Source organism: Alligator sinensis, unplaced genomic scaffold (genome assembly GCF_000455745.1).
Source record: "Alligator sinensis unplaced genomic scaffold, ASM45574v1 scaffold66_1, whole genome shotgun sequence".
Lineage (NCBI taxonomy): Eukaryota > Metazoa > Chordata > Crocodylia > Alligatoridae > Alligator > Alligator sinensis.
In genome coordinates this window covers 1,074,736-1,088,953 of record NW_005842484.1, presented here as the reverse complement: position 1 = coordinate 1,088,953, position 14,218 = coordinate 1,074,736, and the positions used below count along the sequence as shown (strand labels likewise).

The 14,218-nt window shown below is 42.7% G+C and overlaps 1 long non-coding RNA gene across 1 annotated transcript; it reads right to left on the bottom strand.

Moving 5' to 3' along the window:
• Nucleotides 1-797: 797 nt before the first annotated feature.
• On the bottom strand, nt 798-9,517 carry LOC102385951. Its single transcript, XR_324700.3, has 3 exons — nt 9,394-9,517; nt 9,028-9,091; nt 798-949 (listed from the first exon to the last, which is right to left on the bottom strand). It is a non-coding gene; the product is annotated as an uncharacterized LOC102385951 (long non-coding RNA).
• Nucleotides 9,518-14,218: the final 4,701 nt, after the last annotated feature.

Below are 14,218 nucleotides of genomic sequence, written 5' to 3'. Positions count from 1 at the left end.
CAACAAGAGCAAAACTAAGTCCCTAAAACCAGAAGCAAAAATTAATTTTAGGCAATCACTTCCAAAACCACTGAAATATGTGCCTGGAATTCTTTCACTGTCCTTACAGTTGGAAATTTACAATGTTGGAGATGAGTGCAACCAAACTCCCTAAAAGTATTTACCTACTTACTCCCCACCTGTATAAACCAGTGGTATAACAAGCTGAGTAGGTGCCCAGGACAAACCCTGTGGGAGACTGGAAGAGGCCAGAGGAGCCTGCAGTTCTGAGAGTTGAGGAAGGGTGGGGGACATGGGGTGTGAGTTATGAGAGTGGAGTGGTGGGGAGCAGCAGACTTACCCAGTGAGGAATTTCTAAGCAGGCCTAGCTGAGCTGCCGCCCACATGCGTGCTCTGCCCAACCTGGCTGTTGCCCTTAAAATAACAGTGGCCAGAACTGTTTTGAAGATCCTGGTATAACAATGTTGCCAGGCTGTGGACTCCATGGGGGAGGGGGCTGATTCTGGCACCTAGGATGGGTGCCTCTCTCTCCCACCCCCACTTATGCTACCGGTATAGATCACAGAAGTCCTTAGTATGCCTACCAAAATAATCCAGGGCAGCGTAAAAATATCCAAGCTAACTCTGAATAAGGTACTGGAAGCAATGCAACAACATTAGCACAATACTCTACACAAACAAACATACATTGTTTCTGTGGGGCTAATTAGCCAAAATGGAGCAACATGCTATCAAGGTTATACTGCTTCTGGTATTCAAGCTAACTCACTCAGCACTTGGCCTCACCTTTTCTCTGTCAAGTTTCTATTTTTTCCATTGTTGGTGATTCTCATAAAGTGCTCTTAGGTCTTGCCATTGCTCCATCTTCTCCTGGGTTGGCCATGAGGTTGAGATCCATTAAACTGGCCTTCCAAGAAATAGAAGTTTGTTCTATCTTCTGCTATCCTAGCTAGAAGTAGATAACAAAACTATAAGGCCTAGTATTTGTAAAGCAGCATAGAAAATTTCAATATAACTTTTAAAATCATCTTAACAAATTTAGGGCAGATCCTACAGAGATTAACCTCTGGTACTAGTCATCCACAACTCCCATTGCCTTCAGCATAGTCCATAACATCTCACAACAGTTTCTCAGCACCTCTCAGGATTTGGCCCATTACCAAGCAATGAACTGTGAAAATAAAATGTTCTAAGTTATATTTTTGTCTTTTAATTGGTTGCAGAACAGAAGGTGGTTGAAGGCCAGGTTCTCCTCTCTTTACTCATGCTAAATAGTGCTTAACTCTAAGGGCACGTCTACACATTGTCCTACGTTGATAGCAACGTAGCAATCACATGTGACATAGCAGCAAATTTAACCGTGTGCTGCATGCACCCAAAAGGAAGTAACCACCCAAAAGGAAGTACTAAAGCACGGCAATGTGTAGATGTGCCCTAAGAATAGTAGAAAAGTTCCACTGGTATCAGTGGACCTATTTCCAAAGTAAGATACAGCTCAGCATGGGGAGCAGAACCAGGTTCCAGACAAGAACAAGGGAATAAGCTTATTCAAAGAACTCCTAGTATTGTTACACAGTGTAACAGGCATTCAGACATCACAAATTAAAGAAGCAGGAAAGCCAGTAGAAGCACTAGCAAGAGTGTAACCTTTCTGAGGCTGAGCTGTATTACCAAGGGGAAGCAAGCCACGTGTCTGTCTTTTGGCTCTTGTATCAGTTCACATACCTTTGAACAAAAGCTCTTTCTGAAGGGTCAAAAGGAGACTGGCTACCAATGGAAATATAACTGTCACAGAGGGATGTCTTGCTATTTCTGCAAGGGCTGTTGTTGTACTTAACATTAACTGCGCTTAACAACAGCAAGTCCTCTGTGATGCGATGAGCCAAACCCAACATTACTTGCTTAGGCAAAATGACCACTCATATCCACACAAGTTTTGCTTAAATTAAAAGGTACGGTAAACAGGATGTCATCCTTAAATCGCCTGTTCCTGCTCCCAGTGAAGTCAGTGATAAAAGTCTCATTATCACTGATAGGACAAGGTTTAGCTCCTGTCCTTAACTATACTCTCATATTATATCCATGGCCTCTGAAGGCACATAGATGAATTCAAAGAGATTTTGAGTATTTGCAATGCTAACTGGTATTCTGAGCTGTAGGGTCTTAGCTTCTCTCAAGATTTGGCCCAACATGAGGTTCAAGATGTAAGAAAAAAAACTGAGAAGGTACATACCAACCAATAAATTTTCAATAAGGTGTGTATGCTCTCCTTATAAGTATTGTGGCTACAACCCTTACTGTGTTGTACAGTAACAATTAGGCTGCAATTAATGTTAAGTACAAAGGACCCTTCCTCATCCTGACCCATTTGTAATTCCTACAAACAGGCTTTTGTCCTGTGTTGGAGTTGCTTAGCAAGGTCCTCTGACCTTATACATATTTCCAGTGAATTAATCTGCAGGTTTCAACTCCAGCTCAATGGAACTCTGCATTTACCAAGGCAGTGATTTTCAGCCAGAGTGCCATGGCACCCCAAGGAAATCTTGTCAAGAGTACCACAAGGTGCCACCCAATGTTAGCGCTGTGAGGTATGGTTTATAAGATAAACCCAGAGATTTCAAATAGAAATCCATAGCATTAAAATCATTCTGACCTGCCACGATCTTTCTTTCTTTTTTTCTTTCTGTCTTTGTTACTACAGAAAAATACAGCAATAGAGCAATTCTTCCTCTATTTGCAAAGGAATGAAAACTAAGAGCTGGCATTTTCTGAGGTGTGCCTCAAGTCTAACAAAGTTGAGAGCCACTACACTAAGGTATCCCTGATACAGGATTGGAGCCTAAGTCACAAAGCAAACAAGAAGGTTTCTCCTCAAATGCTACCTGCAGGACACCAGCCAAAAGCTGGAACTTGAAAATAATGTTAAAAGACATAAATAAATAAACAAAACAAATTAATAAGAGCACTTTCATTTTTTAAGTCTTGGGCAGCACACAGCTACCCTGAATGCAAATGGCACTCAAGTCTATGGGCATGTTACCCACCTTCCAGCTGTAGGGTGAATGCTTAGTTCATGTCAAGGATGTGTAACTGTAATGAAGGAGAAGAGCAGACGAGGGGAAGGCAGAGCTGAAGGAGGAGCAGAAGAAGGAAGGACGGTCTCATTTTCTATGTCAGACTACCCCAAATAGGTTAGTAACTGCCTCCAGCAGATAAACCTCTTCCAGACTCTAAACTCTTTGGGGCAGAGACGAGATCATCCAACACACTACTGGCACTATACAGACACATTAATAAATAAGCTTCCATATAGCACATGCCAAAGGTGAGGCCAGGAATGTGGAACAGGGAGAATTCCAGACACAAATCAAAATGCTTTTTAACCGCAAATTTGGCCGAATGAAATATAATTTATAGGCAGATATCCAACAGGCTGTCTAAATAAAAGTTGCCCGCCACAAGTCTGTCTCAGAATTGCAGAAAAACAACTGCTCTAAAACCAAGGAACCCCTATAAGTTATATTGCACCTTATATTTTTTATCTGTATATCTAGTATGATTGAGATGGTTTTCAGAATATAAACAGCCTTTCTAACATAGCCCCACTCTAATACCTACAATGCAAAAAACTCTGGATGTGATAGGTTTTACTGAACCATTAACTACCTCAAAAATGCAACATAAATTAAAGAATTGACTATTCATAGCTCCCAGTAGGCTATCCAGTAATTAATATATAGCTTAATCTACAACTTTCACTATTTTTATACGGTGCTAGCACTTTGGCCTGCAGCCCCATTGTTTTAATTGCTCTCGCTAAAGATAGAACTCTTCTAATGCAAAATAATCTGGTGAATTCTATGTCTGTATCTAGGTGAAACCATGGGTTCACGAGAGGGAATGAAAATAGCTCACAGTATTGTGAAACCTGCTTGCATTAAAAGAAAAAAAAAAGGTTTCCCAAACGTTAACATAATATATTTTTAAATGAACCTAGATCCACCAAAATAACTGCCTTCATTTTTTAGCATCAGGTTTGTTAGCTTGGTGAATATTTTATGGATTGTGCTTTGTTGGGATATTATTTTAAGGCAGAGTATCTACCTTTTGCAGGCCAAATGTTATCTTCCTTAAAGGAATATAAATCCTACACAATTTTGTTAGCACTTATACCAAAAGATGCAGGGTTTTTAAACTTAAATATTTAAAAATATATGGAACATTATTTTAATTCTCTGCAACTTCCAGGCATGACAAAAAGACTGTTACCAAAATCTTCATTGAGTGAAGACTGCAGGATTCAGTTCACAGATGGGAAACTTGGTTCAGGGATTATTTAATTTCATTATCAGCATAATACTGGCATATGCACATCAGCTGGTATTAATCACTGTTATTGCTTGAGGCTCATTCATTGTAATTAGAGTCTGATGGAACACTTCAAATTCAGATATTCAGGGAAAATATAGTCCTCCTGATTTATACATCCAATCTTATTTTAAGTTACATCACATGGCAGGTATCTGATCGATACATTATATATGATGCTTGTACTGGTTTCTTTATAGACATTTTCTACTGGGGACCCTTTTGCTGTGTCATCTTTCATGTCACAAGTGAACCCAGACAGATAAAGATGTTAACATGGCCCTGATAATATACAGCCATAAACAGCAAAACACAGTTTCAGATTTTGAGTAGAGGTCATTGCCTGACTGGTCTCCTGAGAAACATATGAGGAAGTTCATGCCGACATTTAAAAAAATATTGATTTGGTTATAGACAAGAAAAATAATTTAAAAAGCATGATATAAAACACTTTGGAAGTAAAACTGCATAGGTATACAAAAATGTTTGAATTCAAATTTATTCAAATCCATTTTCTAAAGCTATTAACCAGAATTCCTTATTTTGCTAGTTTTTCTTAATGAGGGAAAAAATTATTTTGTTTAAGATTTATTTAACTGTGTAAATCTTGTTGTTATTTTTGCTTTTGACAAAAACAGACAGGCACAAAGCAGCAGGCAAGATAGAAGAGAAAAGCTGGGAGAAGGATGGGTTTTTGTTGACATTTTCAGGACTTAAGATGGCTGGTGAATCATACACAAATGTTCTGGGCTGGCATGATGACCAGGACAGCCATTACTTGTCCCGTCTTTTCCCTAGTCTGGGATGTTACCTAGCTGGCCTTTGTACATCCCTTTCAGGCTGAACAGAGGTGGTCCCTCTCTTTACATAAGGCCTGATTTTATGACATGGAGCACCTCAGTTGACTTTGATGGGAAATACAGATGCTCAGCACTGCTGAAAATTAAACTCAGATTGTCTGAATTAAGTGGCACTAGGCTCCAAAACCCAGCCCCACCTATGTACATTTCAGATTCTTATCTTTGCCAACCTTTTCACTTAACTCAGGTTCTCTCCTCATTCATCTCACTTTTTCATCTTTCAACCTTTACGCAGGAAAAAAACTCTTGACTGAGGTTTGTAGGAGGTTTTTTTTTAAAACTCATTTTACTGTTTCAGTGTCCTCTACAGCAACTCAGCTCTCCTTTTTGTCTGAAATAATTCTGCCCAAATTCACCTACTTCCCTATTCCTCTGTGGTCATTTTGAAATTCTTGATCACTCACAAGCAGTAACAATGTATTTCCTTCTTTACCAAGGCTCTTGACACAACATATTGTACAACACCTTAACTTGAAGAAAAAGTTAAAGCTTCAATTCAGTATTTTTCTTTCTTTTTAAGGCAAATGTATAGTATTGTGCTGTAGTGTTTTTTATTGGTATTTCAGTCCCCATCAAGCTGCATATTTTTGGATCGTTACCAGACTCTTAAACCATAATACTATGATGCTGAGATAAGGAGTCTCCTGAACAATACCACAGGCTCTAACAACCCCCTTCTAATTGTACTCTTCTGGCACAGTTCTTTTGCAAGCAACATTGGATTCTGCTGGCATGCATCTGTTACTTTTCATTTATGAATCTCCATACCTTGGCTGAGCAATTTCATGTCAGTTATTTTACCAGAAAGTAGGAGGATCAACTTCATGATAAAATAAACCTCAAAATGCCTCAGACTAGGGGAGGGAATACATCTCTTCATGATTTGCTTTAAATCTGTCCCACAAGGAAATATTATCTCTTAGAAAGTGGACAGTTCTGTGGCCTGACCTGCTGACACTCCCCTTCTATATCCAGCTGTATAAGTGCAACAGATTTGGGCAAACAGAGGTCAGAGATTGAAAGAAATAAAGAGGAGTCATGCTCTTGGAGCAAACATTCATTGCATTGCTTAACTGTCTTACTAAACAAGCAGAAGACTCCCACATTCTCATGCCTTTGGTGTACAGCTGCCATTGGAAAGTTGCCCATTGCTACTAACCCCCTCCCATCTCTCTCAAAGAAACTTGTCTGAGCTACCAGACTGCTTCTGCTGGTGATATTTGCTAGAGCATAGATAAGTAATATCATTTAAAACCAAGTTAAAATTGCAAGACATTTACAATTCGTAGATATCCTCTGTGAAGATAGGTGGTACAATAAGTAACAGAAAATGGTGGTGTGCAGAGATGTCTGCATTTTAATTGAGAAGCCTCTGCCTGAGAGTATATAAATGACTTTGTGGTGATTTTCATAGTTCTAGGTATTGCCATACAAAAGGGTATTTTTGAGAGTCTCTTGCCTGTAAGCCTGTCAAATATATATAGTTTTGACACCATATAAATAATACATTAATTACTTTGTATTCTCAAGGATTAATACAGTCAACATTTTCAATGATGTGTGCACAAAAGTGTCCCCACCCTCCCCCTTTTTAAAGCATTTTAGGGCACTTGGGGGGGGGGGGTCTTTTTAGTTTGTCATTTAGGATGAAAGAGTTAATGTTCAAAGAGCTGTGCACTAGCACTTATGATTGAAAAACTGCACATATACATTGGAGCTTTATTTTAAGATCCTTTGAAAATTTGTCCATGGGCCTGCTACTTAGATATCCACTGTTGTGGCTCCATGGAAGGGAGAATTATCACCTTCAGCCACCACACTCATCCACATACAGCATCCATTTGTTCAAGGACAGAACTTCACCCTAAGAAATTAAGAAGCATCAGCAAGTAGCATCAGCAGCTCCTAATACAAAAATTGACCTTGGAAATAAAACAAGTTTTCCCCAAGACAAACTCTAAGCATAGCGTCTCATATTTCCCTCTTCATACTGTATTATGGCAAGTAATGTCTGGATTTTTAAAGGGGCATAAGGGTTCTCAAATCCCTTTGAATATCCCTTAAGCCCTTTGGTTCCTTTGAAAATCCCAGGCTAAATTTTATCCTGATAGCAAACACTTAGGAGTGTGAATGTAGCATACATTTAGGAGCGTAAATGAATGCTTCTATGAATTATTGTCCTCTTTGCAAGACTTGACTTTATTAAGTATAACATAAGCCTCACATTAAACATTCTCCTGAGCTAGGCTGTTTGGGTTTGTCCCTGATTCTGTCTCTTCTACTGAGTCTGAAGCAATCATTCTGTCTTTATGCACAGTCCTAGTCCTTAACAACATAGTGAGTCAGAAAAAATTAGCTCCTGTCCTAGAGTTTATTTTACTAAACCATACCATTTCTTACATTTTGTCTTACAAAACAAAAAAAGAGAATACAATTTTCACTTTGGAAAAGCAGATACTAAAAAATATAAGGGAAATCTAGCGTGCAACGGGCGTCTTGCATGGAAATTATATTTTTCACAAACTATAACAGATTTGTTTCTTAAATAAAACAATATAGCACAGCTCTCAGACAGAAGCATTTCCAGCAAGCCCATTGGGGTGTTAAGTCTTTTAATTTTAAAATAACTTAATGTTTTAAGAAGTATTCATGAGTTCTAGGCCAGTGGTTTTCAACCTTTTTCTATTTGCAGACCCCTAAAAAATTTTCAATAGATGCGGATCCCTTGGAATTGTAAGCATGGGTATTCACATACTTTTGATTGATCCTCATCTTTTGCGGACCCCTTAGACATAGTCTGCGGACCCCCAAGGGTCTGTGGACACAGGTTGAAAACCACTGTTCTAAGCCATCAGCATCTTTGTATAAATAAATTCTCTCAAATGAAAACACTCCTGAGAGATTTGACCATTAATCTTTCATAAAGCCCATTTTGTCTCAGGGGAATTTGGGTAAGAAAACTGAGCACTTCAAATACTATTGCTGCACTTAATACGACTATTAGCATCCCAAAACTGAAGAGCTGGATATGTGCCTTTCTGATCAGTCTTACATATGGCTACTTCCAAAAAAAACTTGACATGAAACACTTTATTAGACTTAAATACTACCGTTCAACATATACCTAGAATGCCCCTTATAATAACAATATTGTTTCTTTTATAGACTCTTGTGATTGTTGAGTTTGAAAAAGACATAAGATTACTTCATACAGCATTTCTTGTTTTGAAAACACAATCATGCAAATACCAAACTATGGGGAAATGCAGAAGTTTTTACTTATTCTAACAAAATTCCCATTGATTTGGAAGGGAGTCTTGTCAAAGCATCAAGTTTGTAATATCTTTATGTAACTGAATGAAGCTCCATGAGAAATTCTGTTTCTAAGGAGTTCCAACACCAGCTCTTCTGTATCTCCTCCCAGGTTAAACACATAAATAGGATAGCATCATTTTATGTACCAGGCACCCCACTGATGGAACACTTTGAATCCAAGTGTCAGAGCAAGTTTCTCATTATCTGAGTTCAAACCATTTGCAGCTGAAATCAAAGGGCTGGGAACTGTGTGGTTCACGACTGAGCTATAGCTTGTCACATTTAGGTCACTGGTTCAAATCTGGTTCATGTCAGCAATGACTGAAAGCTGTTCCAACCTCATGACAGCTCAGAGACCTGTGTTTGGGTTGGGTTGTCACAGTTCAGTGCCTAGTAAGTAGGTGTCACCATCATATTTAGCACCAGCTGGCACATCTGTTGGGAGTCTCAGCTAAGAGGTCAAAGAATAAGGTACGCCTCTTACCTCTGGAGGTGGTCTAGTTGCTCAGGAATGGTGTGGTGGAGGGAGGAAGGTTTCCACTCAGTCCCTGATCAATGGAGAAACAGAACCATTTCAGCTGGCAGTGCTGTCAGCCTGGCACCTTACACTAAAATTTCCTCTACAAACTAAAAATATCAGAGGAAGTCTGCAATCATTGCAGCTGACTTTTATGTTCATTTGTGATCTAAACAGCTGGATTAGCATGATGCTTGACCTTATTTTACATTACAGCCGGCACAGCTCTGTGAGTAGCACTTTTCCCTATAGGCAAAAAGGCTATAGTTTTAAGTGACAGTGTAGAATAAGTTGTGGATCCAGCCCTAATAAAACTACTGTAGGGGTACTAACCTAACTAAATATAAAGCTGAGAGTGCTTCTGACTCTGTCTGATAGCCATTCAAATGTATTATTTATTGGCTTTCCTACAGTACTCCTCATAGTAATATGTGAGCATCTGGCACACACGAATGAATTTATCCTCACAAAACAGAAGAGAAAGACAAATATTATCCCCATTTAAAGATGGAGAACAGGTCACAGCAATTAAGGCTGGTACTTTCAAAAAAGTATCCATTGATTTGGGTCACCTGGAGGTCCTTCTGGGTCTGATTTTTCAGAGGTGCTGAGCACCCACAAGACTCAATGAAGTCAGGGGGTATGTAGATGCTCAGCACCCCGGACAGTCTTGAGTTGTGCATCCAGGAACTGAGGTCTAAATGTTTTTGGCACCCTCTGTAATGTGTTTAGTAAGAATCATTTTGTTCAAGTGCATGACTTGTGACTTTATACCTTACAGCTGGTCAATACAGCAGCAGAACCTGTCCTACTGGAACAATTTATGGAGACCAAATGCTGAATAATAAATGCAGAGGATGAATGATTATAAATCCTTGACTCAGACATTATCCAAGCCGTTGGGCTCCAGCAGAGCTGTAATGATAAACCAGAGATTTTCCTAGAGAAAACAATTGCAACCTTCCCTAGCCCTTCCTTCCTACCCTCCCGAAAAGCCAATCTGGAGAAAAGGCAGACAAAACTCTTGGGATAGAAGCAGTATTTTTTATTAGACCAACTAAATAGTAGCAAAAACAAATTCTTTCTCTGCAAGTTTCTGGGCTCAAATGCCCTTCCTCAGGCGTAGGAGAATTCAAAGTTTGTAAAAGTTTTTCAAGGTAGAAATGAAACTTCATTTTGAGTTTATCTGGGGAAAACTAACTTGACTCAGTCTTTATTCAACCCAAGTGCTTGTCAACTGAGGATTTGCCAGTGTAGGACCTTCATTATTTAGCCTATACACTAAACTTCTATATAAATCAAGGATGTTATCTAAGTTAAACATGACAAACATAGACTCAGGAAGCATGTAGGCTCAATCAAGTAGCCTTAAAAAACACATTGTAGAAGCTCAACTGTTATTTTAGACTCTAACATCCTTCTTCTATTTTTTTAATCCCAGCAGAGCAATGAGAGCAAGATAAGGGTAGCTTTGTTGCAAGCAAAGGCAACACAGAGCCAGCTTTATCTCAAAATGTCCATGCAGATCCTGAAGTGGTGAGTTTATGGAGGAACAAACAGCACACTGTGACCCATCAGGCTGTAATGCTGCTTCTCTCCTTCCAACTTTATAGCTGTCCTGCAAACTCAGAGATAATAACAGCAACAATAATAATTGATGATGGTAATAATAGAAAGACAGAAAGAATCCATGCTTGTATCAGCAGTGGGGTTTTAAAAGCTGTTCATTAGTCTCTGCTCAATATCTAGTGTTAAGAGTAGACTGGGGTGCTACTAATAGCAATCGCATTGTTGAGAGTTCATAGTTGTTAAGGGCTTGAAAGGACCTTACTGATCATTGGGTCCAGCCCGGCTGCACTTGGGCAGGAAAGACGGCTGTTGCTTGAAGCTATTTTCCCTTTGAGGGGAGACGGGCAGGACATGGGTCTATAAATATTCCCCTTTGTAAGAATATACTGGGGCATGTTTTGTCACTACCCAGCGCTGGTTTTCAGCACTGCAACGCTCCCACCCTTCTTCAGGAGGGATTCATCTTTGAGGCAGGTTTGGGGCTTCTTTATTTTTTCCTTTGTAAAGAATCAGGATGATGAATTTTGCAGCCAGTCAGAAGAGCAGCTCTCCCGCTCCGCAGCTCCAAGTGCCAGGCACATGTCTGCTGCGATCATGTTTAGAGTGGAAGCCACAACAGGAGTTGTAATGAGCTTTTCCTTGAGAAAACAATGGCAAGCCCCCCGCCTCAAAAAAGAAGGCAATCTGGAGAAAACAAACTCCTGCCCTCTGCTTGCTTTTTTTTCCTTTCCCTTTTGCACCATGTGCTCCCGGCTGCCTCCCCTCCCCGCGCTCTCAGGCAGTCTGTTCGGGGCTGGACTGTGTCCAGGCTTGGGTTTTATTTTTTCAATGCACATTTCAGCTCCAGCTCCCCAAACTCTTTGATCTTTCTCTCTGTCTCCTTTACCCGGAAGAGAACCCTTGCCTGCTCAGCTGGGAGCTCGGAGCACACGTGGAAAGCCTGGCTCGGCTCCATGTTCTTGCCAAATTTAGTCACACAAAGGGGCCAGAAATGGGAGGAAAAAAATAAATAAAGAGGGAGAGAGAGAGGATGAAAGAGGCAGCCGGCGGGACATCAAAGGAAGCCGCCAGCCCGCCCCACATCCCGCCCTCGTGCTATATAAGGGGCGACTCCCGGCGGCGGGCTCTTCTCACGCGATGCCGGGCTAGACCCGGAGCTCCCCCCGGTCGCGTTCACACGCGTGCTCGGGGGATGGGGATCCCTTTCTTCCCACACATCTGCCGGCGCCTTACACGCGGCTTGCAAGGATGGAAAGCGCATGAGAGAGCTGTGTGCGGGGCGCCGGGCTGCGCCTGCACCTCAGTCCCAAACTTAGTCCTGCCAGACACGCCGCTCGGGGCTGGGGCTGGGGGTGGGGGGCAATAGTCCCGCCCTTCTGCTTATTGGCAATAGCCCGGGCGCGCCCTGCCTCTCCTCTCGCCCGCATTGTCGCTCGTGCTCACTTCTTCCCTCCTTTTCCTTCTCCTTCCCTTTCTTTCCTTCCTTTTTTTCTTTTCCTCCTTTCTGCTTTCCTTCTTTTCTTGTCCTCCTTTCCTTCCTTCCTTTCCTTCTTCTGTGGCAAGCCCCTTGCGGCCAGGGAGCCTTTTCGCAGTTCGCTCAGGCAAGGGGGTCGGACGCGATGACCTCTGGGGGTCCCTTCCAGCCCGGCTGCTCCGTACGATTCCTATGATTTACAGCCGCGGGTGGCTTCAGTCCGAGCCTGATGTCAGCCCTTGGCTAAACACGCGCTCACCCTCTCCACTGGTTTATCCCGTCCCAGGGGGGCTGGCTGGCTCCCGCAAGAGCGCTTCCCAATAGGATCCCCCCACCCCCCGCCCCGTCCCAAGAGGAGACTGAGCTTTGATGATCTGTGGCGCTAAAAATCCAGCCCTTTCCGATACAGTCCCAGTCACTCCGCCGCCGCCGCCCCGAGCACACGCACTGGGAGTCCAGGGGCTAGATCGGGTTACACCGCGGTTGATTTGTCAAACAATGAGCCTGCTCCTTCGGCTGGAAGAGCTCCTCGCACCAAATCCGCAGGAGCTGTGTGTGTGTGTGTGGGGGGGGGCAGGAATCGCACCTGTGTGTGGTGGGGCGGGAGGAAATCGCGCCCATGTGTATGTACCAGGAATCGCACCCGTGTGTGTGTGTAATCGCACGTGTGTGTCAGGGGAACTGCACCCGTGTGTGCGTGTGTGTGTGTGTGTGTGCGTGCGTGCGTGCGTGTGGAATCGCGTTTTTGTGTGTGTCGGGGGAATCGCACCCGTGTGTCTGTATGTGTGGAATCTCACGTGTGCGTGTGTGAATCGCACGTGTGTGTGTATCAGGGGAATCGCACCCGTGCGTGTGTGAGGGGAATCGCACCTGTGTGTGTGTAATCGCACGTGTGTGGGGGGGAATTGCACCCGTGTGTATAGCATGAATTGCACGTGTGCGCGCTCTCGCGCGCGTGTGTGTGTGCAGCAGGGGAAACGCACCCTTGTTTGTTCTGCGACAGATCCTCTTGGACCCCCCTGCCCCCTTGATCTGCCCTGTCGAAAGTTTCGCATCTTTCTGTGCTCTCGCCCCTTTATCCCACTTTTAAAAAAAAATATTACTGTGTTTACAAATGTCAGCCCCCGGTTTGGTTTCCGACCCACTGAAATGCCCCCCCAAATCCTGTGAACTGAAAGTAAACCGACAGCTTTGTGTTGTCTCCAGTCAAATCTGGCGTTGGAGTTGAGGTTTCCTGAGCTGATCCTCTTGTCATAAATCATTACGCCCCCCCCGCCGCGTGCTCTTTCTGCCTTCCAGTGCTCCCACCAAACACTGCTGGGGGGAGAGACCCCAGCCGCCACATAAAAGAGAGGAGGTGATGGGAGGAGGTTCTTAAAAAAATAAAAAGGACCCAACTTTTTTTCTCTTTAATTAAACACACTTGTTTATTTCTGTGCAGACTAATCCGGCGGGGAGCTGCTGCTCGGATCCCACCCCCCGGGCTATTAGAGCATCTCTGTACCACTGTAGGGATGGGTGCCTGCCTTGACTTCTTTCCAACAACAGCTTTGTTTGAATCTCAAACGGGGTCCCTTCCCAAAGGCAAAAAGTCTGCTCCCGGCGTGTGGGCGAGGATGGCACAGGGCTAGGACAGTCCAGCAAAACACCAGCGAATGCCTCCCTAATGGCTTTATTGGCGGGAGAAGATTAGCAGGGAAAGCGCCACGTGAAACGCGCACCCTGGGAAAAAAGAGAGAGAGCCTTCTCCCCCCACCCCCCGCTCTCCCCTGCCTGGGAAACAAGAACCGAATCCACTCAGATCCCGTCGGACCTGCAAAGGATTTCACTGGCCCACCCCTGCCCCCGATGTAACGCCAATTCCGATGGATTAGCTACGTGGGGGAGGGCAGGCGGATTGAAGCCCCACGTGCTAATCGGTGTGACAATTAGCAGAGTGTCTCCTCGCCCAAAATCACTGCTCAAGAGTTGAAATAGAAAGAATTGGAAAGGCTAAAGACAATGACAAAGAAGACAATGAAATAGAAAGGAAGAAAGACAATTTTTGAAAGACAATGAGATAGAAAGAATTGGAAAGGCTAAAGACTATATATATAATATGACACTATGATACTA